The sequence below is a fragment of the Sceloporus occidentalis genome, unplaced genomic scaffold, assembly GCF_023333645.1.
Source record: "Sceloporus occidentalis isolate IW3139 unplaced genomic scaffold, rSceOcc1.0.p SCAF_4, whole genome shotgun sequence".
Taxonomy (NCBI): domain Eukaryota; kingdom Metazoa; phylum Chordata; class Lepidosauria; order Squamata; family Phrynosomatidae; genus Sceloporus; species Sceloporus occidentalis.
In genome coordinates, this window is record NW_028316984.1 from 147,101,400 (window position 1) to 147,127,397 (window position 25,998).

Genomic DNA, 25,998 nt, shown 5'->3' on the forward strand with positions numbered 1-25,998 from the left:
ACAGTGCCAGCACCCCTATGCAAAGTGTTTTTGTTGGCTAGGAAATTGAACTGTTGATGAATGGGAGCTGTGAGAGAACTGAAGCAGCCCTGTATTCCCTTCTTTATTGCCCTATTAACTCCCTTGTTGTTTCCATTTCTACATTTCTCCCCTGAAATATTCCACAACAATTGTAGCTTCTCATGATGATCATCCCATTCTGCCATCATTGTCTTTCTCTGTTCACCCATGTGTGCATCCAAAGCCATGCATGCATTATATGCATCATACAGCATTTTGTGGGAAACTGTTAAGGGCCAACATGCTATGCCAGTATTTTTGGTCATTTTTGTCTAGCATTGTCTGCCACAAAGCTGAGAGGAGACATTTGGAGAGTTGTAGTCAAGTAAAGGAACTCTCCCAAGCTCTGAGGAAAAATTCATGTCGAAAATTGGCATTATTTCCATAAAAGGGCAAAGCCACTTTTAAAATATAAAAATAAACTACTTTTCCTATGCAGAAAAGTAGTTTATTGTTATATATTGATGGCTCAGCTGACAAGAGTTGCTGTGCATGTTCATTGGCCCGTGCTCTGTTCTCATTTTGTACTGATGTCTGAGTGGAGCTATATCTTTGCTGCATAGATGTATATGGCCTTTCACCCATGGGCACTGTGATACATGCTTAAGGGGCATCACTGTGCTGAATCAACAACCCTGAGCCACAGGGAGGGTAACGCTGTCACTTCCCATCATATTCTCTCTATCTGTTTCTTCCTTTTACTACAAGCTCTTGCCACTGCAGTCTTGGACATCCTTTTAAGTACTAGTAAATACTATAAGTTGTGCACAGGAGTGGTTTATTTGGAATTTGTAAAATGTCTGCTTGAATATTGTCTGTGGCTCTGCTTCAGCACCTACCTTGTGTTCATAATATGAGAAGCCTACCCATGCCCAGAAAGCTCCCTGTAAAACAAAAATGTTTTTATAATACAATGCACCTGTACGATATGTGGGCTTGCGGTATGTGAATTTGATCTTATGCTACGGCAAGCCCTGGAGGACAAAATGGTGTGTATACAACGCACACACAGGAGAGTGCCATCATAGAAACCAAAGGAACTTGAGCATATGTGTTTTTTTCCCATACACCGGGGGGGGGGGGGGGGGCTGGAATGGATCCTTGAGTATAGGAAGGGCCCACTGTACCATGGGCAGCTGTGTGATCCCCATCTTTTTTCCCACCAGTCCTAAAGATTGGCAGACGGTTGGGCTGGATGGTGCTTGTGGTCTCTTACAGCTCTATGAATCATAGAAACATAGAGCTGGAAGAGACCACAAGGGTGAAAATATATGAGATAGATAGATAGATAGATAGATAGATAGATAGATAGATAGATAGGTAGGTAGGTAGGTAAAGTCGAAGGCTTTCATAGCCGGCATCCATAGTTTTTTGTGGGTTTTTCGGGCTATGTGGCCATGTTCTAGCAGAGTTTGTTTCTCACATTTCACCAGCATCTGTGGCTGGCATCTTCAGAGAATGCTTTGCCTGGAAAAAGTTGGGTGTATATATACTGTGTGAGCCTGGGAATGCAGGAGTGATTTGCATGTGTATTGTTTTGTGTTGATGGCTGGCCTCAGACTGGGAGGCTAATGCAAACGAGGATTAATGTCTGCTAATTGGTGGTCAATTATCTGCTGGGAAAGCCCCTGACTCTGAATGGTTTCCCATTTGCATTTGCTGAGTCCTTGTTTTGCTATTCTTCAGGACTGGTAGCCAAATTTTGTTCACTTTAAGGGTTTCTTCTTTACGGTTGAAATTATCCAGATGTTTATGGATCTCAGTGGCTTCCCTGTGCATCCTGACATGGTAGTGGTTGGTATGGGTCCAGAACTTCAGTGTTTTCAAACAGTATTTTATGCCCAGGATGGTGTGGGGAATATATAGCTCTGTTCCCCAACTGGCCAAGGTTTAGGAGGCATAGCCAAGAGATTGCTTTTTTTGGCCTCCCTCTTCTTGATGGTAGAGTGGGCCCTGCATATAATTTCCAGAGGGTCTTGGAGACATCCTTCCCCATACGATACTACAACCTGCATGAAGAGTTGATTACCTGGGTTATGGGAAGGCCTGGTATACCTGGTATGCAGATGTTCCTTTCAAGAGCAAACTCCTCATCCATGCAATACACAATAAAGCCAAGTAATAACACTGCATGAATCTGTCTAGTGACTCACTCACTGAGCTGGCACTCAAATCTCTTTTCACACTCTGAACACTAATGTGTTATTATTACACAGTAATTGTCCATTTGTGACAGGCATTTGAGTGACATGTATGTCAGGACTAATGGTACTCATTACATGATTTTAGGATTGAGGGGTGGAGAAGAGGTTCTTGAACTACAACTTATGGCTTCCTTGACTACTGCCTGGGACTGATGGGAATTGGAATCCAGGTTCCCCATGACTAGTTTGGCAATATGATTTTGGTTTGCAGTTTGTAAGATCAGGACTTTCTTCTCCCAGCTGGGACAATTTTAGGGCATTTTTCAACCTTTTGAATACATGAATAGTGCAGTGGGCCAGACTTGAAAAATCATCATCATGATTATATTCAGATCAAACCTCCCCCAGGAAGGGGTTCCAGTGCCGAAAAGCAGCCACTGAGAAGGTTCTCTCCCCACCAACCAAACCTTGGAGGCTGGTGAGATGTAGAGAAAGCCTTCCCCTGAAGAGCCTAAGACTTAGGCAGGCTCATATAGAGAGATATGGGCTTTCAAATAGTCTGGATCTCAGACTATTAAATTAGACTTGTAATGGCACAAGTTTGATTTATGCCATTGTAATTCTCCAACAGGATGCCAGTTGATGTCTAGGACATCCCTTATATTTCTAGACTGAAGATGTCTCTCTCTCTCTCTCTCTCTCACACACACACACACACACACACACACACACACACAATATCAAATTTCTTTAAGCTGTGTGTTCAAGTGTAAGAAGCAAACTGGCAAATTACAGTTCCTGTCAAACAATCAAAATGGCAGAGCATTGTTTAAAGGCCCATTTGTATTGATTAAATGGAATTACATAATTGCTCATCTGTAAAGATTAATGCAAGAGCTCAGTGAGTCAAGATCTCACTGCTCTCTGCAAGCCCCAGGGGGAGGGTTCAGTATTTTCAGCATGTAATAGGCAGTATTTAATGAACCCACAGACTTAAATGCATTCATTTATTAATGACACTCAATGGACAATAGATCTTGCAGCTATTGCCCAGATCCTGCTGAGAACTCAACCCAGTTTCGCCAAAATCCTGATTGCCAGGACATAACCCTGAACTCTATCCCAAGGAATTTTGCTGTCTGAGTCAAAGGACAAGATGGCACAACCTCCAATGTACATACAGAAGCCAACTGGACCAGCAGCTGAACTGTGCTTCAACACCAGCAATGGACCAACATCTTGCAACACCCTGAAGGCATGGGGCTAATGTAGGAGGTGAATGGCAAACTGTGTATATCACACAGATTCATCCTCCAATACAGGGGTAGGCAATCTTTTTGAGCCGGGGGCCGGGTTGCTGTCCCTCAGACAACTGAGGGGCCGAAGCCAAAAAATAAATAATTAAATAATTTTTTAAAAAATTAAATATATAAACAAACCAGGACAAATGTAGGACAAAATTTTCAAATGGAAGACACTTTTTTTAAAAAAATGGAGGACACGCGAAAAAATTTGCTGATTTTTAAAAAAATGTTAATATAAATGCATGTTTCTGAGGCTTCTATAGACAACTGCCCCCCAAAGGCCCCGGCGGCAATCGGTGGCAGGACCGGGCTGGGGCCGGTCCCAAGGCCTCGCCGGGCCGCATCCGGCCCGCGGGCCGCAGGTTGCCTACCCCTGCTCCAACAGAAGAGTGTTGCACCCAGTGGTGCTGTGGTTAAATGCTTGTACTGCAGCCACTCACTCAAAACCATAAGGTTGCGAGTTCAATACCAGAAAAAGAGCTCAAGCTTGACTCAGGTTTGCATCCAGCTTGTTGGGGACAATTAGCTTACAGTTGTAAACTGCTTAGACAATGCTAGTTCAGTATGAAGTGGTATACAAATGAAGCTGTTTGTTTGTTTGTTTTGCTTCCATTGTTGGTCCTGCTAGCTGTTGTGTCTAATATTACTGTTAGAGCTAAGATACAATGTAGCTGCTGTGCCTCTCACCTTTACTTCTGATCTTCCCTCATCTGCTGTGAAGCAATCCTTAAATTCCATTCAAAAAGCAGGTGGGTGAAGAGGTTGATCTGGAAAAGGCCAGATTACACAACAGCTTGCTGCAATGTTGACATTAAAAAAATAAAGTCTCTGCAGATTGCATCCTGGCAACCAGATTCATATTCATAAGTATCCTCCCCCCCCCCCCCCCACAAAGCAGTGCAATGAAGTGAGTGTGATCTTGATTTTGTAATGTGTACTGATGACTGGTCACATGGAAAACTGTTGCACTAAGAATGAGACCAGTACGGTGAAAGAAAATTATTTGGGGGGCAGGATGGAATTAAGAGCATGCATTTGAGTTTTTCCATGTTTCTTGAAAGGCAACTAGTTCTGGATGTGACAAAATTACCCTAGCATCTGTGCCAGCTGGTATCTTCCCTATCAGTGAATCTACATTGGGATTCATCTGAATTTTAAAGGAGCTCAGTAAAGTGCTGATGTCTGTCTCTAAAGTAGGTTCAGTACTTTTAAAGTTCAGATTAAAATTCATGGACCCAGTGACAGAGAAACCGCCAATCACCACTGCCTAGAAGAGGGATAGGGAACATTTGGCTTCTAAATGTGTTGGCTTACAGGTTCTGTCAGGTGCATCCAGGGACCCAGCATGGTCAAAGGAGTATGGGAGCTGTAGTATAAAACATTCATTTTCAAAATGTCCTGTTCCTTGTAAGGTAATTGTCGCCTCCTTCTCCTCCTGTTCCCACAAAGAACAACTTTTATTTTTGCTAAATGCTGGAAAATATGGAAACCAGATTTATTTGCAAACCTGCCTTGGGACTATTCCTTTCACCTTTTTTGTATTCCACAGTAGTATGCATGTGTCCCTGTTTTTATTCCTTATCTCCAGCAGCAACACAGGCAAATGGACACAAAGACTCGCCCAACGGTTTCTATAAGTGGAACTTACAATTGGAAACAGGGAATGGTTCTTTCCAAATGCATCCCTCTGTTGTTTCTGCTTTGATCCTGTGACTTCTCCAGGTTCAGAGCATCATGCTCTGTCACCACTGCCAGCAGGGTGCCTTGCCTTCTGCAGAAGCAATCGAAACAGCCTGATGGACTGCTTTGCATCTGTCAGTGTCAACATAACTTGATTCAGCTACTGCTCTAGGCAGCCTTCCAAAAAAACAGCCACCACTGAGGGTGCAAGGAAGGAGCAGGCCAATGCATATGGACAGCCTCCCCCTTAGCTTTCTCTGCCCATAGTTATGTCACTCTCCAGCTCTCTGACTTTGATGGATGCCAGGGCTGTGCAATCTAATAAATGTCACATTACTCACTCTCTCCTGCCGAGCTCTGTGTCTATGGACTGTTACTCATTCCTCTCTTGTGATTCACCTGTCAAAGCACTGTCTGTGGAGGCCTCTGACTATCTGATGAGAGGCTGGAGGTCTCTACTAGTGGCCATTTTCTCTATTGTTCCCTTTGGCTGCTGAAAAGCTTCAGGAACTGTTTATTCTTACAGGAACTTTCTGTCAAGCACACATAATTTACATCAATGCTCATTTCCCCTCAAAGGCAGGGTTTTTTTGTGTGTGAAGTTCCAATCTGCATCTGAAATTTGTTCAGTGCAAGTATGTTGGTGAAGAACTACTGAGTTGACCTTTGATAGGCTGACTTGAAACTGTTGGAAGGGCATGGTTCAGCAGTACAGTAGCTGTTTGTTGTTAGTTGCTCTTGAGTCAACCTCATGCTGACCTGTGGATGAGCCATCTCCAAGACCTTCTATCCCCTGTAGCCCCAGGTCAGTGCCTTCCCTAATCAAGTCTAACCATCTGGCATGTTGTCTTTCTCTCTTTCTATTGCCTTCCACATTTCTTAGCATCATTCCCTTTTCTAATGAGTCATTTTTCCTCATGCTGTGTCAAAGTACAACAGCCTGAATTTAGTCATCTTGGCTTCCAGAGAGAGTTCCAACTTGATCTGTTCTAGTACCCATTTATTTATCTTTTTGCCTGTCCACACTATCCTCAGCACCCTTCTCCACTACCACATCTCAAATAAGTTGACTTTCTTCCTATAGGCTTTTTTCTCTGTTCAGCTCTCACATCCATACATGGTGATGGGGAATATGATGGCTTTACACTTTATGCTTTGTCTTTACACTTTATGATTTTTACAGTTACGTCTTTACACTTTATGATCTTGTCCAGTTCTTTCATAGCTGCCCTTCCTTATCCCAGTCTTTTTTCGGTTTCCTGACTGCATTCTCTGTTCTGATCAATATTTGAACCAAGGTATGGGAATTATTCAATTATTTCAATTTTCTTGTTGTCTATGGTGAATTCTCATAGACCTTCTGTGGCCATTTTGTTTTTTTATGTTCAGCATTAATCTGACCTTGGCATTTTCATCTTTGACCTTCCTTAGTAATTGTTCCAAGTCTGTGATGTTTTCCGCTAGTAGTATGAAATCATACATCTTAGATTGTTGATGTACTGTCCTCTTATGATGTACTCCTCCTTCTTCTAAGTCTAGCCCTGCTCTTCTTATGATATTTTCTGCATACAAATAGGATGGTAGAATGCAGCCTTGCCTGATCCTTTTTCTGATTAGAAACCATTCTGTTTCTCTGTATTCTGCTCTGTTAGCAGCCTCTTGTCCTGAGTACATGTTATGCATCAGGACTATCAGATATTGTGGCACTCCCATTCCTCTTAGCTTTTCATGATCTATACAGTCAAAGATGTTGCTGTTGTTAATAAAGCACATGCAGATTTTCTTATGGAATCCTCTGGTGTGCTCCATTATCCAATGCATATTTGCAATGTGATCTCTAGTGTCTCTTCCTTTCCTGAATCCAGTTTGCTTTTCTGGGATTTCAGTCTCCATATATGGTAAGAGGTTCTGCTGCAGAATTTTGAGCATGACTTTACTTGAATGGGAAACTAGTGCAATTGTTCTGTAGCTGCGATAATCTTTTGTGTCTCCTTTTTTATGAATAGGAATACATACTGATCTCTTCCATCTGTGGGCCATTGCATCCAAAGCATTCCCAGTTCTTTCCCAGTGTCTCCAATTTTAGATGGAGACTTCTTACTGAAGAGACATTGTGAGTTATTACAGATAAAAGGTAGGCAGAGATATAGCTACGGAGGATGGGACAGTTAGGGGACTCCTTCATAAGAATTTTACTCTTTAAATAAATTTCTCCTTCGGCTCCCAAAATCTCTACCATAGCATCAACTTGAACATTTAGAAATACATTCTAGGCAAATACAGTCTAAGAAAGGGGCAGCCAGAGTTACCAAGGGAATGTGAACACACCAAATGTGTTTCATTCTCTGCAATGTTAAAAGTTTGGGGACTAGAGGAAAATTTTATTTGAGGGAATAAAATTCTTATTTAGGGGAAATGTCCTCATTTTGCACCCCCTCTAGCTACATCCCTAGGGTTGGGGAAACTCTGGGGCAGTACAGGCAGAGTCCTGCCCTCAAATTTTTCTGCCCACTGGAGGATGGTAAAAGGCATGCGTACATCAGCTAACCTTATAATGCTCCTTCCATGTGTAGATGAGAAGGAGTGAGATGCACTCAGTCAAGCTGCCAGAAACTGGCTGAGTCTGAGTCTCAAGACTCATGCCAAGTTCTGGTAGCATAGGATGACTGTATGGCTGGCTTTGTGCCTCCTCTGCCTTTCAGATGAACTCAGCAAGGAGACACTGTGGGCTAAACAGAAGCTGCTTCGGATGGGTGCCTCCCAATTCCCTGCCTGACTTGACTTACATGTTTTTCTCAGGTGCGTAAAGATGCATTTCAGTTTTCTTTTGTATAGTATTGTATAATATGCAATGTTGTATGTTTTTTTATTTGAGGAGGAGATGCTATGAAACTTTTTGTCATCTTTAATGCATTTATTGTTGCTCACAGAGTACTAGGAACATATATATTTAAGCAAAAAGGTTTTCCCTCAATTCCAACCCCATTCTCTCCCCACCTAGCTATTCTCTCTCCTGTCCCCTCTAGTTCTGCTTTACACCCCACCCCCCCACACACACTTTCGCACCCCACTTCAGTGGATCATAAACTTTGAGAGCTCCAGTAAAGTTGGACCTACAGTGGGCCATCCACATTTGCTGGTGATAGGGGTTTATCCCATGAAAGTGGATAAATCCACTTTTTTAAAACTTGAGAACACCTCACTAGGTTTCTCTAGATCCCCCAGTGCAACTCTGTAGTCAACTTCCATTATCATTAATTAACTTAGTATTTAATATTATAGTTCTCAAAACAGGCCATGGAGTTTGACCAAGCGGTTGACCATAGAATTGTGTTGGAGAACCAACCAACGCCTAGAGAAGTGTTCTGTCTAGGAATCTCTAAGTCCTCCTATTGGAAGATTTTTGCATTCTCTTTCCCCTTCCTTAGACCGATAGGGATTTCCTGCATGCAAACTCCCTCCCCTCCCCTGGTTCAAACTAACCATGTAATTTAGGTCACTCCCCTTTGGGACTAACAGTTATTCTCTCTCAAGATTTTCAACTGAACTGTTGCTTTTCCATCTTCCTCTCTTAACTTTTTTTGGAAATATGGTGAGATAAAGATTTCTTTTTACCTGAACTATTCATTAGTTAGATTAGGATATAGATTTTATGAAAATATAGATTAAAGCCATTAGTAAATTTTTGTTTTAAACTACAAGCTACATGTTTGTAGTTTAAAATCTGTGCTTAAGTCTGTCCAGCAGTTCACCTACCTGGGAAGCATCATCTCGTCAGATGCCAAGATTGATAAAGAGATCGATCACAGACTGGCAAAGGCATATAGTGCATTCGGAAGGCTTCACAAAAGAGTCTGGAGTAACAAACACTTGAGGTGAAGCACAAAAATCAGTGTGTATAGAGTCATTGTAGTATCTATTCTCCTCTAGGGGTCTAAAACATGGGTCACCTATCGCCAACACCTACGACTCCTTGAACGCTTTCATCAGCGCTGTTTATGCACAATTCTAAATATACACTGGACTGACTATGTGACAAATGTTGCTGTCCTCGAGCAAGCAGGGATCACCAACATTGAGGCCATGCTATTGAGGACGCAGCTGCGCTGGGCAGGACACATTTCTAGGATGAAGGACCATCGCCTCCCAAAAACAGTATTCTACGGTGAACTCGCCATGAGTCAGCGTAAGAGGGGCGCTCCAAAGAAGAGATACAAGCACTTCCTGAAACATCATCTCAGGCTTGGCCAAATTGATCACCAACAATGGTCTGCCCTGGCCTCACATCGGGAGGCATGGAGACGCACTATCCATGATGCTGCAGCCTTTTTCGAAAGCTCACAGCGAACGAGTCGCGAAGAGAAACGACAACGCAGAAAGAACCACAACCCAGAAACATCACCCAAGGAGACTTTCCGCTGTGCTTTCTGCAACCGGACCTGTTTGTCCTGGATTGGCCTTTTTAGTCACCAACGCGCTTGTACAAAGCGCGGGATGAGTCCTTCCTAAATTTCGTTTGTGAAGCAAAGCCAGAGACATGTTTGTGTTTTTGAGTCAGTCTCAGTTCTCAGAGAAGCATAGTTAGACAAGATCACATTTCTCCTGCTCTGCTAATTTAAAGCTGGACCACTCCTGGCTTTATTTTAGATATTTAATATTTTTGTTTCCTTACTAAAAGCCGAAGCCTTAGGAAACTTAAATTACCCTATACCTCCAGCATGACTCCGTGGTTAACTTCCAGCAGAAATTGACCATAGAGTCATACTGGAGGATCTAGAGGTTTCTAGAGAGAACATATTAATCAAATCTGCAAATAATCAAATCCACAAAAGTCAAAGCTGCAAATGTGAAAGGGTGGCTGTACTACCAAAAGATTTACCTAGCTAAGCATATGCCCTATGTATACTCATATATGAATTCCACTGTATTCATTTATGATCCTTTACTGTGTTTATTATTTCTCATTTAACAGTAAACACTTGGATAATGAAGTAGAATTTTTTCATGCCCTCCCTTTTTTTCCTCCCATAATCTTTTAATATTTCTCATACTGGCTGGGGCTCATGGATATTGTGAGCAACATATCTGAACATATCTGTACTAATATATAACATGCTTGCTGTCATTTTAAGGTACCACAAGAACATAGTTTTGCTGAGATTCTAACATTCAAGCTAGACCTTGCAGATGTACCCTGAAGTTATACAAGCCATAGAAGCAGAAATAAATTACATGGTTTCATTCATGCTGGCAAATGCATCTTATTAGGAACAGTTCTGACCTTTTGAATATGCTTTTCACCCAAGCTCAAAATCAAGCTGATTTATTTCAATTAAAAACCTCTATGGTTTTTAAATACCACTGATTCATCTGGAACCATTTTAGTATGTGAGTAACCTTTCTTGAAATGATATACTGCTAATTTGCCCCTTCTAGTACCACACAGTACATAGCTAGCCTTGAAAAATGTTTCTAATACATGGACAATGGAAAATGAATAAGAAACTGTGGGATGAAATATTCTGAAAGCAGGGCCAAAAATGACTTGTAGTGGTAAAGGCAGGACAATTGCTGGGCCTAGAAAGTTCACTGTGCGAATTTTTTAAAAAAGAAGCCCCAGGCCCAATGCATCAATTTGGTTTGGACAAGCTCCAATGTATGCATGCACCACATTTAAGTTCTGTAGTGGAGATCTGTGTTTTCCTTAATAGAATCCAAGATAAAGCTGTAAATAGCACATGACCTGTCCTGGGTCCACTGCATTAGCTAGTTGCCCTCCATGTCAGCGAATGATGCCTTTCCATTATTAGTGTTTAAGCAAGACAGAACTGCCAGTCCAGTTGGATTTTGTAAATGGAATGGGAGGTGGGGACACTTTGCACATCGGCTCAGGCAGCAAAATAACATTGACTTTTCTAGTTGACTGTTTCCAACTCCTTGTTAATACGTTGCAGAAAAAACACACACATCAATGGAAAGAATCCTGTGACACTTTGAAGACTAACATGAGAACAAGTTACATTGAATTGGTTGGTCTTTAAGATAGACTAAGCCTCTGTTAGTTTTTCCTAGACTTCCCCTTCCCCACAGCTTTTGGTTGTTGCTGTTGATGATGTCATTTTTTACTTATGGCAACCCTAAGGCGAATTCATCATAAGATTTTCTTAGCATGTTTCTTCAGTGGGGGTTTACCATTGTCATCATCTGAGGCTGAGAGAGTGTGACTTGCCCAAGGTCACCCAGTGGCTTTCCATGGCTGAGTGGAAATTTGAACCCTGGTCTCCAGAGTCTAACATTCAAATCACTACACCATGCTTGCTCTCACAAATGGCTTTTGGACAACTGTGTATAGTGGGACATCTGAGGCTGAAGTGGTGGATATAAACAAGTTTCAAGGCTGCAAGAGGACATGCCACTCACATGCATAGCTGGGAACTAGACTACAGAGCAATTTAATCTACTCTGGTAGGGCTAACTCTCCTTCTGGCAGCAACGAAATGTTGTACAAGAGGGTAGTGGAGACACGGTCCAAATCTAGCCTTCATATTGAATCTGAGAGGCTGGATATGGGTACTGGAAAGTAGTGTTGAGGGGGAAATTGGAAAAATCATATCAAGGAGACCCCCCCCCCCCCCGATTCCTGACTTTTATTGTTGATTGATTGGTTAGTTGATTGACTGATCCTTTCTTCAAATGGAAAATGCATTCAGTGCCACAGTGGAGCTATGGGAGGTGGGTGGGCAAAATCACATTCATACCAGATAAGAATTCTACTCCCATTACCATGAAATTTTTTTCAATCCTCAGTTGAGTATTCAGAAATGCAGTTTAGGCATCAAGAGAAAAGGGGCAGGCAAAAGTATAAAGGGTACGTAGACATAGAAATGTAAGAGGTCTAGGTATGAACAGTTTGCATCCTCTGCAATGCTAGAAATTTGGGGACTGAAGAAAAAATTCAGGGGTGGAGGGTTCTTATGGGGATGCAGAATTCTTATTTTGCTTCCCAGTAGCTACACCCCCAGTTTAGACCACTTGACAGAATGTCTACATAACTGCTTTTAGCTCAGTATTAATCACTGCAGGATGCTGATATGAAAAGGCTGGGGAAGATCATTAACAAATACAGTAGGTGTGCTGTTATGTGTCTTCAAGTTTACTCTGGAGTTTATCACATGAGGGAAAATGTGGAGTTTAAACAATGATTAACCTGTGAAAATTGCGCAATTGACATTAAAACGTGATTAAAATGAGATTAACACAAGAGCCATTATCCTGTGAATAACCAGGGAATAACCAGACAATAAACAGAAAAAAGCCATTCATGGGAAAATCCCATGAATGATTGCTGCTGTTTCTTGCCTGCTTATTCATAGGACAATGGCACGTTAATCATGATTAATCTCAACATCATGTGAAAACCATTGGCACAATTATCATGGGTTAATCACCGTTCATATTTCCAATTGTCCCCTGTGTGATAAACTTCTCTGAGTTATGGAAATCCTATTACAGGGTTTTTTTGGAAAGCTTTATTCAGAAAATGTTTTCCACTGGCTTCCTCTGAATGTAGCCTACAATACCTTGTATTCCCTGGTGATTTCCCTTTCAAGTACTAACCAGGCCTGCTCCTGCTTAGCATCCAAGATCAGACAGGTGATTTCTAGATATTTATGCATAAGTACAACAAGTGCCAGAAACAAATGCACTGGAGGCTGCATTCACAGAGCTCACAGAAAGTTTTTAAAAGTATGTTCCTCCTATGCAGTATTGTCATGACAGAGACCACACACATATACCCTCTCTTTTTTACACACACATGCATATATACACTCACCGCAAATGGGCCAGCCTTAATATGTGGCAGCATGAAGTGGCCACCCCCAGCATCAGATCTTGCAAGTGATGAAAAGGCAGCAAATGGTTAGTTGTTTTATTTATTGTTGTGCTATTTTTACTGTGAGGGATGGAAAGAGGTTCTTACTTTTTCCTGCCTCACGTGCCAGAATAACTTGGCTGGTGTCAGTTATTATGCAATATGGACTGGGGCATGGGAATGCCAGATATGCTGCTTCGACTCAGGCAGACTCAGGGCCATTCCCACACACCTAACGTGTATGGAAAGAATTTACACAAGGATCAAGCAACTGTTCAGGTGTTGTTGCACTACAGCCCCCAGCTTTCCACACAACAGGCTTTGCTGGTTAGGGCTATTGGGATTTGCAGTCCAATACCAGGAAGGAACACATGATTTCTATACCTGCTCTAAGCAAATGCTGCAAAGCCCAGGCCAAAGATGAGAGATTCAGAAATGGAAGAAACCAAGAGCCATCATCATCATCATCATCATCATCATCCCCTCATCATCACTGAGTGTAGTGAAGTCTCCTTCCTTAGAGGTCTTTAAACATAGGCTGGATAGTCATCTGTTGGTGATGCTTTGATTTAGATTTCCTGAATGGCAGGGGATTAGACTGGATGGCCCTTGCGGTCTCTTCCAACTCTATGATTCTATCATCATCATCATCATCATCATCATCATCATCATCATCATCATCATCATTTTCATCTCACACCTTTTCCCAGATTGGGACACAAAGCAGCTTACAACTCTTTTTTTTTTAAAAGTTCCAACAGGCTCATATATTGTAGAGAGATCTTGTAGCACCTTTATTATTATTGTTGTTATTAACCTTTATTTATGAAGCGCTGTAAATTTACACAGCACTGTACATACAATCTTTTTAATTAGACGGTTCCCTGCCCTCGGGCTTACAATCTAAAAAGACATGACAGAAAAGGAGAAGGGAGTGGTGGAGAGAAAGGGTAAAAGGTCCAGCAGTTCCTCTCTACCTCCAAGGCCTGGACCAAGGCAGATGGACTGGATGGAGGGCTTGGCCTCATAATGGATGGTTAATCTTCTTCCAGGGAAAATACATACTCTCAAGTAGGATAATACATATACAGTACATAGCAATACAGGAAATGGTTCGATAAACAGGCACCAAAAGACCATCAAATAGTAAGCAACAATTATGCAATACCTTTGAGACCAAAAGTGCTACAAGATCTCTCTACATACAGATTCTACAGAGTAACATGGCTATATCTTTGAATTCAAGGCTCATATATAGAGATGCAATCCTCAAAATAGCCTGGACCTAAGCCATGTAGAGCTTTATAGGTTATCACCAGGATTTTAAATTCTTCAAATGCACCAGTAGCTAGACTAGTGATCATGTTCTTAAAAGGCAGGAAATTAATGATGCAACAACCACAAGACATGACATTGATACTGTGCCTTGTGATGACAGTGTAATCTGACTTCTAGCTAGGCCTCCCCTCTCATGGTCTCATTGTGTATCAATGCTGCCAGCGGTGGGGAGAGTAAAGACATGTAGTTCATCCTAGAACCTCACTGTCTCTTTAGGCCACCTCTAGAGATCTCCAATAATAAACAGAAAGCAAACATTCTGACCCTTGATTAAACAAAGTTGGGGAAAAATTCTGCAGACACAGCATCACTGAGATTTTAAAACCAGCCTCCCCCAAGATAATGTCCTCCATATGTGTTGAACTATAAATCTACATTGTTTGCTGTGCTGGGTGGGGTTGATTGGAGTTGTAGTCAGCACTTATGGACAACTCATGGTTTGGGGGAGGCTGTCCCACAGCACTCAGAAGTGTGACAAACTTGTGTAAAATACACAAAAGAAGGCAGCATGTCACAGGTTAGCATGAATGTACTGTAGTAGCAAATACAGTCTTTACAATTGCATCATATTGTTTCTTATTGCTTTGGTTCCCTCCAGTGGCTGCAGTTTGTAATTTTATGGCACAGGAAAGTTAGTAAGCGCCTGATTGTGTCCCATCTTATAAATGAATTCTGTGTATAGAATGCAAACCAGGGATGTCACCTTCTAACTATTTCATCCTCATATGCAAGGATGCATTTTTTTTAGTCTTTTCTATGGGAGAAAACAAATATTTCTGTACAATATTTCCTCATATTCATACTTCCATGTTCTGACGAATTATTCAGTACAGAAACATGTGTGGGTTTTCTCTACAAAATACAGTACTTCATCTTTTTTGCATTGAGAACATGTTTCCTGCATAGGCAACATGTTTTATGTTGGAGAACACACACACACGCACACATGCACATTGCACAGAAAAAACATATGGATTACTGTGCAGAGTAATCCTCTGAAATACTTCAGGATGTGTGAATAACCGGTGAAAATTGTCTTGCTGTCACATTAGTTTTCCCAACAGGGTTTTAGAAGTGTTGGGAAATGCTTTTTTCCAGCTAGGAAGTGAATAATAATATTCTGTCCCTAACACACACACATACACACACACACAGCAGGATGCATGTTGCCCATTCATTAAAAAGTCCCATTCTGATATATTATTGACTGCTGGAGGCCAATACAAGCCAGAGAAAGTCACCCTTTTACATATATTGTGAGCTGAAATTGCTGAAACCATGTATTGATTACATACCTAAAACAGAACCATAAAGATGGACCATACCCAGCATTGTTCTTGAATTATTAATGATTAATAATTATATTATTAAAACTCATTATATTAATTAATACTCAAGTAACATAATGATTTGTCCCATCATTATTAATTTATTACATTTCAACCGCCTTTATAAACTTTTTAAAATTAATTATATAGTTTAATCTTTTGTACTATCCACTGCTTTAACTTATTTTAACTCAGACTGTGTTCCATATTGAGAGAATGGTGGGATATCAGCCAATCAATCAATCAATCAATCAATCAATCAAGTTCCATCATTATGGAAAAACAAGCCCATTTTAAACAAGGAATTTCTTATTTGGAAGCAGGAACATGAGGCCTTGAGCAGTGACTGTAGTGTACTGCAAGGTGCAGTGTGGACTGTGTAAATACACTTCATTGAATGCATGCATCCCAACAAAAAAACCTAGTACAATTGATAAGCGCAACTTCTGGCATCTTATTATATCAACTTGTACCTGGATTACTATTAAATTGCCTTACACTGGTTTACTAAGGGCTTATTCTCAAGTGCAGGATGAATTGCTTAGTGATTCGCTCCTGCCCCGGTTTGGAAAGCGATTTCAAAAGACCCCTAGTTCTCATTATGAAAGATTTTTTTCCCTTTATCCTGTGTGATCGTTTTTTTTTGTTGTTGTTTTTTTGTTGTTTTTTTTGTGGAGGCAATTGTGGTTCCCACTGGCAGCACCACTTTAAACTCCCCTGTCAATCATCTGACGTAAGCCAGTCTTGGAAATTGCGGGGGGGGGGGGGGTGGAGGCTGAGAGAGTGTGTTCTGAGGCAGAGAGAGTGTGAGGCTGAGATAGAATCATAGCATTGTAGAGTTGGAAGAGACCACAAGGGCCATCCAGTCCAACCCCCTGCCATGCAGGAACTCTCAATCAAAGCATCCCTGACAGATGGCCATCCAGCCTCTGTTTAAAGACCTCCAAAGAAGGAGACTCCACCACACTCCAAGGGAGTGTGTTCCACTGTCGAACAGCCCTAACTGTCAGGAAGTTCCTCCTAATGTTGAGGTGGAATCTCTTTTCCTGCAGCTTGCACCCATTGCTCCAGGTCCTGTTCTCTGGAGCAGCAGAAAACAAGCTTGCTCCCTCCTCAATATGACATCCCTTCAAATATTTAAACAGGGCTATCATATCACCTCTTAACCTTCTTTTCTCCAGGTTAAACATCCCCAGCTCCATAAGTCGTTCCTCATAGGACATGGTTTCCAGACCCTTCACCATTTTGGTCGCCCTCCTTTGGATATGCTCCAGTTTCTCAATGTCCTTTTTGAATTGTGGTGCCCAGAACTGGACACAATATTCCAGGTGGGGCATGACCAAAGCAGAGTATAGTGGCACTATTATTTCTCTTGATCTAGACACTATACTTTTATTGATGCAGCCTAAAATTGCATTGGCCTTTTTAGCTGTCGCATCACACTGTTGACTCAGATAGTGTGACAAGGAGGATGGCAATGGAGCAAGGCAAGTTGGGGGGGGGGAGCGGAGAAGAGGATGAGGATGAGAGGGAGGCAAGGCTGGGAAGCGAGTTTGGGGGACAGGGAAGGGACATTGCCAGGCTGGGAAGGGAGAAGAGGAGGCAGAGGATGACAGAAATGGAGGGCACCGGGACCTAGGGAGGTCTGTGAGAAGGAGGACAGGGCATGTTTTCTTTCTTTCTTTCTTTCTTTCTTTCTTTCTTTCTTTCTCTCTTTCTCTCTTTCTTTCTTTTGTAAACACAATTAAGCACTTAAGTGACAGATTGGTTTAGCATCTTTGCAAGAAGTTGCTATACCATTCTGTCACTTCATCGCTTAGTTTTATTTTATTATTTTAAAAAAAGGAACCAAACATCAAACCAATAATGACAAGACAGCACTGGGGGGGGGGGGGGGGGATGACATCTCCAAAAAGATGGGGATGGATGATAAACAACCGTCTGCCATTAGTCCCTCCCCTCCAGAATGCTGTGATTCCAATCTTTCATTCCCACTTGCTCGACAAGCTTAGGAAACGCGTTTTTTCAAAATAACCTCTTTTTAGCTGGTGTCTGGACAAAACAGTTCTTTTGCCTTTGCCTCCCTTCATTATGACAGATTCGATCAAATCGTACAGGAACCAGTTTCAAATGGGAACTAGGGTCATTTAATTTGCTCAGCAATCCAATTCTTTTTATAGTTGGAATGGGGCCTAAGTAACTTTCTGAAGTTGGTTTGTGTCACAAGATATAAAATAATAAATAATAAAAAAATAATAACTAGTGTTAATCTTGACCACATATAAGAACAAAACAAGTTGGTGTGGACATGTTATAGGGCCTTCTCAGTGGCTGCCCCTCAGCTCTGGAATATCTTCCTGGGGAGGCTAGAATGCCCCCTTCTTGCAGTTCTTCCATCAGCAGGCAAAGATATTTTTATCCAAACATACTTTTGAGAAATGAAGGTTTTTTAAAGAAAGGCCTTTCAAGAGCATGCTATACTTCTTTTTATTTTAACAGTACTTTTTAAAAAACTGTGGTTTTTAACATTTTGGTTGTATATTTGAAACAGTTTTAATGTTGTTAATTCCATTTTAATGTTGCTTTTTTTTATGTTTCAGCTATCTTCTACTTGTTTTAACTTGCAAGTTTCCTCATTTTTTAACAAGAACAAGTATGGTAATGGTTTGAGCATTGGATTATGAGTTTGAAGATCAGGGTCTGAATCCCCACTCAGCCATGAAAAGCCACTGGGTAGCCTTGGGCAAGTCACCTTCTTACAGCCTCAGAGGAAAGCAATGGCAAAAACAAATGAACAAATATTTTCAAGATAACAGTATTATAGGTGTATCTTAGGATTGCTACAAGTTAGAAACAACATGAAGGCACACAGCACAAGGTATAAACTCTAAGCAACTGCACAAATCAATACCAGACAATATTGTATGACATATCATTTTCAGAGTGACAACTGCTAGCAAGAATATAATTTGGTAGGTGTTTTGCTTCTGCCAAAACAAGAAGCTGTTTTCTACATCACTCTTCTCTTCATTTGCTGTCTACACCGCCTCTCCCTTGAACAAAGAAAGTAATAGTGTCTAGATCAAGGGAAGTAATATTGCCACTCTATTCTGCCTTGGTCAGGCCTCACCTAGAATACTGTGTCCAGTTCTGGGTACCACAATTCAAAAACAATGATGAGAAACTGGAGCGTGTCCAAAGGAGGGCAGCCAAAATGGTGAAGGGTCTAAAAGCCATCCCTTATGAGGAGAGACTTAGGGAACTGGGGATGTTTAGCCTCAAGAAGAAACAGTTAAGAGGTGATATAATAGCTTTGTATTTGAAGGGATGTCATATTGAGGAGGGTGCAAGTTGTTTTCTGCTGCTCCAGAGAATAGGACCCAGAACAATAGATGTAAGCTACAGTCAAAGAGATTCCAGCTTAACATTAGGAGGAACTTCCTGACAGTGAGGGCTGTTCGACAGTGAAACACACTCCCTCAGAGTGTAGTGGACTCTCCTTCCTTGGAGGTTTTTAAACAGAGGCTGGATGACCATCTGTCGGGGATGCTTTGATTGAGAGTTCCTGCATGGCAAGGGGTTGGACTGGATGGCCCTTGTGGTCTCTTCCAATTCTATGATTCTAAGGAGACTTTCCTACTGGCTGCTTCCATTTTACATCTGTGGCTAGTTAACTGTTGAAGGTGCTGGCTAGGTCTTTTATGGCTGGTTTTTAACTGTGTCTTAAATGTATTTGATATGTTTTTAATCAAACGTATGCTTTCATACTTTGTTTTGTTACAGTTAGATACCTTATGTGTCTTTTTTGATGGAATAGCAGGTTATAAACTGAATGAGTGAGTGTAACTGTTAAAGGAAGAATAACATGATATGAGGCCTGAGGAAAGCAGTTATTCCTACAACAATTACATCATGTTATCTAGTGTCTCATGATATTAGCACTACTCAACCCACCTAGAAAACTTTCCATTCTATCACTCTCATATCTGTTCCACTGGCAAAAACTATCTGCTGGATTAAATGCCTGATGCAGAGCCCTGTTATCTGTGGGAGGCAATTTCTGGATTCAGACCTATTGTTTTTTGTTGCGTGGCACTAGGGAACATTATGGATTCATCCAACAGAGCTTAGAAATGTCACATGTTTGGACCACACCTCGCCATGCTAGGCAAGAGGGGTTCTAGGAGTCGTAGCCAAAAAATGTAACTTTTCGAAGGCCTGCTTTATAGAGGCACAATATAGTTTTAAATATATTACAGGGTTAACCACATCATCAGTATGGCTTCTGCTTTGAAAGATCTTTTAAAATACACTATTGTGGGCCCTTGGTATGTCCTGGGGTTGGGTTCCAGGATCCCCCATTGATACCAAAGTCTGTGGATACTCAAGTCTCATTAAATACAATGGCATAGTAAAATGATGCCCCTTTTATAAAATGGCAAAATCAAAGTTTGCCTTTTGGAATTTATATTTTTAAAAATATTTCAAGCCATGGATAACTGAATCTGTGGATATGGAAGACCAACCATATTTCCCCCATTCTTGACAATATAATATTATTTTTCTCTTGAGGGTGGAGATATTTCCCAACTCAAATCTCTTAATTCCAAATGTAAGTTATTAGAGTCAACCTATTAAACTCAGGACAGGACTATCTGGATTGTCTGCACACTTATTGGTTGATGCTTTGGCTTCAGGGCAATGACTGGTATAACAAGTTAAGAAGAATATACTGTACTAGTGAACCAGTACATGTATCAAAGCAATGAAGAATAACATCTTAATTAACTGAAACCATTAGAGTTGACAGCAGTAACTAACTGCATCATATCAACTATACATGGAGGAAAGCTGGGCAGGAAGCCAAAATATCAAGGTATGTTTTAAAACTTTATCCATTGCCTTTACAACCCTCCTCCCAATACTGTATAATTGAGAGGGAACATTTTAGCATCTTATAGGAAATGTAAAGAACAAAATATGGGGAGAACTTACCAACAGCAGCTGTGACACTTCAGGTATTTGTTGTTAACTTCCATCAAGTCCACCAAGTCCTGCTTTGTCGTGCAATCAGTTCCCTCCTGGACTCCAGCACAGAATTTTTCAATTTCTTCTTCTTTGTCTACCTCTGTAGATAAACTTGGATTGTGATTATATTGCTGGGTTTTCCCTGAGGTTATATTGACATGATTCTGTGAGACTTTACATTATATCCATTGACTCTTTTTGCTATACCTTTCCTCACTATTAATGCCATCCTATTTCTTTGGAGATTTTCATTTCCTGAGAAAAAAACACTAATGATCTAACTGTTCCATTCCTGTCCATTTCAGCTCAGTACAGCTTCAAACATTTTTTCCACTCTGAGCATGTTAACAGCTGAACACCTTTTCGGCTTGAGTGCAGTTGTGTCATTAGACACAGTACTACTCATAATAGTCCTCTGCTATACTCCAGTAGCTTGCTGAGTGCCATCTAGCCTCGGAGTTTCTTCTCCTGGCACTATCTCTTCTTTCGTTTTGGATTGTCTCATCACAGGGGTTTTGTGGTACAAGATATTCCAAAAGCACTAAGACTCTTCCAAAGGGTTTGATTTGCTGAGGTTGTCCTATGGTTAGAAGGGCAAATTTTATCCTGTAAAAAAAGTTACGAGTTGTAGTGGCTATGGTGACAAGTTTCATTTCACTGATATGTCGATGCACCATAACTCTAAAAGGTTTTTTAAGTTAAAAAAACACACCTCTAAATAATTTAAAAAGAAAAAGAAGAACATGATACTTTCTTTGTTCTGATCTGTCTGGGAATCAAAAAGAAAGTCAATTCAGGGTGGGAATAAATGTGGTACGTACTTGATGTCAGGAATTGCCGGAAAATACTGTAGTCCAGGATAACTAAAGCATACTTTGGATATAAAAAAAATTTGAGAACTACAGCAACAAATATCACAACTTCCTCACATCTTTGCTCCATCTGGAGGAGCCCTCAAATCAAGCCAGAATCATAGCTTGGAAAGTTATTTTGAAGAAAAATGACTATCAGAACATATGAGACTATAGCTGAGAAATGTTAAGACATGTAAGTGTTAGGCTCCTGTTATACTATCAAAGATACCCATTTGCCATAAAAGTTACTTTTCAAGTACTGCCACAAAATCATTCATAAGGCATGTGAATAAATAAAGAATGTGACTGACAATAAGTAAAGAATGTTACTGAAGGAGGTAGGTGAGGAGATAATACAGGCAGGTGTGTCACTTTCATGAGAAACTGCATCACATCCTACCAGTAATACTTGTCCAAACATACTATACAACATCTGCTAAGACATATAGGTGTGTGATGCACTGATTTTTCTAAGGGACAAGATCTTCCTCTTGGACTATTCAGGAAATCCAGTCTTTCTGGATCTAAAGCTCATCATAATCAAAACATATTTGAAATAATAAAGTGAAATACAAGCACACTCTCATCATGCACATGAGATATCCATGTGTACAGAGATGAGAAACCAGTGAAAAAGAGACAAAGCAATTGTCTCAAGCGAGGCAACACATTTGGGAACAAGGTCACTATGTTTTGAATCTAAGCATATCAAAGAGGAGGTGTATTCTTTCAAATGGGACAGTCTGTAATAGGAGCCAGCTGTAAAACTCTTGCTGGGCTGGTGAACAGACATGCTAAATTCACAGACACCTGCTTCTGCCAATACACAAGACAAGTGGGGCAAAGTACTCTGTCCTGATCATAGTGCTCCTGACCTAGAAAGTGGGATTGCTCCTACATGGAATAATGGGAGATGAAGATTGAACTATTCTGTTCCCATCCTCTTCTCAGGGATAATGGCCATATATTAGTTTTCTATTCACAATAAAACCACAGAAAAGAAAGTTGTACTAATGATTTTTAATGATCCAAAACCTGAAAGGAAAACTGGAAGAATCTAAAATGTACGTGTTGCTCAGAGCTAAACTTGACATTAAAAGAGATACTCATATAACTGTCCTCTGCTGGTGTTGTAGTTATAGAGTATTAGTGGAGGTATGGAGAGTACGAGTGGCTTAATCCTTTCCCCCTACTCAAAATGACCTCCTTTCCACTTGCATCTTAGTTCCCTTGCAAGTGGAAAAAGGGATCAGCGTAAGTGATTTTCAGCAGCAAAAGGCCCAAAAAGGAAAGGGCTAAGCTCTCCTTCCATTTGCTACTTTCCCACTCAAATTTGTAGCTACCTGTTAGAAATCTGTTGTGTGCATGTGCCATGGATAGTACAGTCCTAAGGAAAAGTTATTGGCAGACAAGGAACATGAAGGGCAAAGAAGGTAAAAGGAAGTTGTATTTACAAAGAGTCAGAGCAAGAATAAAAGTTTGAGAAGTTTGGTTTCCTAGGCAAACCAGGACCATACAAGTGATACAAGATTCCTCTTCCATGTTGTGATGGATATTATTTTAAAAAAGAAACTGAACCAAGAAGCTGAATCCTCTTCTTTGCTTTGGCTAAAGAGGGAAAGCTGTGGGGAGGCATTTAGCAACAGTTGACAGTGTATCAAGAGACAGGTGGCACACTCAGGTAAGGCTGAGAATTGTCTGGCCCAATACTTTCATTTGGTTCATTAATAAGGTTCCTAGATCTCAGGGTCTGGCTCCTCTTCTCTGGTTTTAGGGTAAGGAAGAGAAATCTCAGGGTGAGAGGATTGTCTTGCAAAGCGTGTGTATATATGTGTGTGTGTTATTCTCATTCATTAAACGTTGAAGTTTTAATTTGAATTGCATAACGTGTGCAACTATGTCTGATGCCTAAGGCCTAAGAACATCACCAAGGGCTGCCAACGTTGATAAGAATTCACATGGAGTCTTGTGTTCAGTTAGTGCAATCCAACTCAAGAAAGCAATAGCTTGCTCAGATAATCATAATACAAAAATGCTGTGCCTTAAAATACTGAAAAATATATTTAATAATTAAAAAAACATTTTTCAGCCTGATTTTTTAAAATATATATCTTTGTCAGGGGCCTATACAATGAATATAAAGGAAAATGCATAATTTTGTTGTTGCCATTAAGTCAGCTTCAATTTATAACAACACTATGAATAAGAACCTTGCAAGAAGCCCTAGTTATCAGCAGCCTTGCTGAGGTCTTGCTGTGGTTTCCTTTATTGTATCAAGCCATCTAAAATATGATCTTCCTCTTTTCCTACTGCCTTTCACTTTTCTAGGCATTATTGTCTTTTCCTGTGAGTCATGTGATCACCTGCTATATCCCAAGAACATTAGTCTTGGTTTAGTCATTTTAGGTACTAGTGAGCATTTAGGCTTGATTTGCTCTCGGACCTACATTCAACCCTCTACATTTGCGGATTTGACTTTTGTGGATTTGATTATTCGCAGATTTGATTAACATGTTCTCTCTAGGAATATCTAGATCCTCCAGCCTGACTCTGCCAGAAGTTGTCCATAAGTCACAATGAAGAATCTAGATATTCCTAGAGAAAACACATTTGTAGGTACTCCAGTGCAGTTCTATGGTCAGTTCTGTTGGGTATAGAGTTGCCCTGGAAGACCTAGAGATTCCTAGAAAGGTGTTCTTTCAGGCTTTAAAAAAGTTTGTCTTTTATTTGTAATTTTTTTTTTTTTACTTTCCTAGGCATCCTGTGCCCCTAACCCCAGCAAATGTGGAGGGCCCACTGTATTTCTCCCTTTGGTGTTTCATGGTAGAAGTCCCCTGCTGCTACACATACATATAACCTTCATAAAAGAGGGGGGGGGGGAATTAATTATTAATTTTTTATTAAACAATGTTTAAAAACAAACACACAAACATACAAACAAGTCCTATTTTAGTGTTGTTACAAATCTCCTACTAATTTTTCATTGTTTCTTTTTTTAATTGTTTTCGAAGCTTAACTTCCAGTGTTAACAATACTTATTGTAGAAATAGCTAATTTTGTCAAACTGTTCTTATATTACTTTATAAAATAAAATAGCCTAATTATATCTTATGTAAATAGATTAATAATTATCATACTTACATGCCATAATTATTTATTATCTACTACCTATTATTATAAAATATATATTATTATAAAATGGAAAAATATTTTTAACACATGTATGTTGTATACAGTGTCTAGATCGAGGGAAGTAATATTGCCGCTCTGTTCTGCTTTGATCAGACCTCACATGAAATACTGTGTCCAGTTCTGGGACCATAATTCAAAAAGGATGTTGACAAACTGGAGCATGTCTAAAGGAAGGCAACCAAAATGGAGAGAGATCTGGAAACCATGCCCTATGAGGGAGCTGGGGATGTTTAGCCTGGAGAAGAAACAGTTGGGAGGTGATATGACAGCTCTCTTTAAGTATTTGAAAGGGTGTCATATTAAGGACGAAGCAAGCTTGTTTTCTGCTGCTCCAGAGAATCGGACCCAGAACAATGGAGGCAAGCTGCAGGAAAAGAGATTCCACCTAAACACAGGAAAAATTTCCCGACATTAAAAGCTGTTCAAGTGTGTAATATTCTACTTTGGAGTGTGGTGGAGTCTCCTTCTTTGGAGGTCTTTAAACAGAGGCTGGATGGCCACCTCTCAGGGATGCTTTGATTGTAAGTTCCTGCATGGCAGAATGGGCTTGGACTGGGTGGCCCTTAACTCTATGGTTCTATGATTCTATCATTACAATCCTTGTTGCTGTCCTTCAGCTTTTACTTTTCCATTAACACTCCTTGGCTGAGATACTGCATTAGGAGAAAGGGTGTAATGGTCCACCCAGCTGGAATTACATCCTGTTTAAGTATTTGAAGGGGATGTGAGGCCGATCTGGCTGCGACATCTGTCACCCCATTGATCGCCAGGGTTGATTTGGCTGATCTGGCTGGCTAGGCGGGTGTCCCTCCCTCACTGCTCCATGTGCGTCCCTCCCGAAGTTGCGCACTCGGTGGAAGAGGACAACCATCTCAGATAGAAGGAGTATATCGTTCTTTGGTCAAGGGTATTTGAAGGAATGTCATATTGAGGATGGTGTAATCTTGTTTTCTGCTGCTCCAGACAATAGGACACAGAACAATGGATGCAAGCTACAGTAGAAGAGATTCCAGCTCAAACTGTTTGACAGGAGAACACACTCCCTCGGAGTGTGGTGGAGTGTCCTTTGGAGGTCTGTAAACAGAGGCTGGATGGCCATCTGTCAGTGATGCCTTGATTGTTCCTGCAGGGGGTTGAACTGGATGGCCCTTGGAGTCTCTTCCAACTCTGTGATTCTATGATATCATTTATTGGCAA

At 40.7% G+C, this 25,998-nt stretch overlaps 1 protein-coding gene across 1 annotated transcript in view; it reads right to left on the reverse strand.

Annotated features, from left to right (window-relative positions):
* DISP2 (dispatched RND transporter family member 2) overlaps positions 1-13,064 on the reverse strand; it is a 56,434-nt gene extending 43,370 nt beyond the window's left edge. The window contains exon 1 of the mRNA XM_089521953.1: positions 13,023-13,064. The gene's annotated coding sequence lies outside the window, so the exon portion shown is untranslated. The remainder of the gene's footprint in view (positions 1-13,022) is intronic.
* Positions 13,065-25,998: the final 12,934 nt, after the last annotated feature.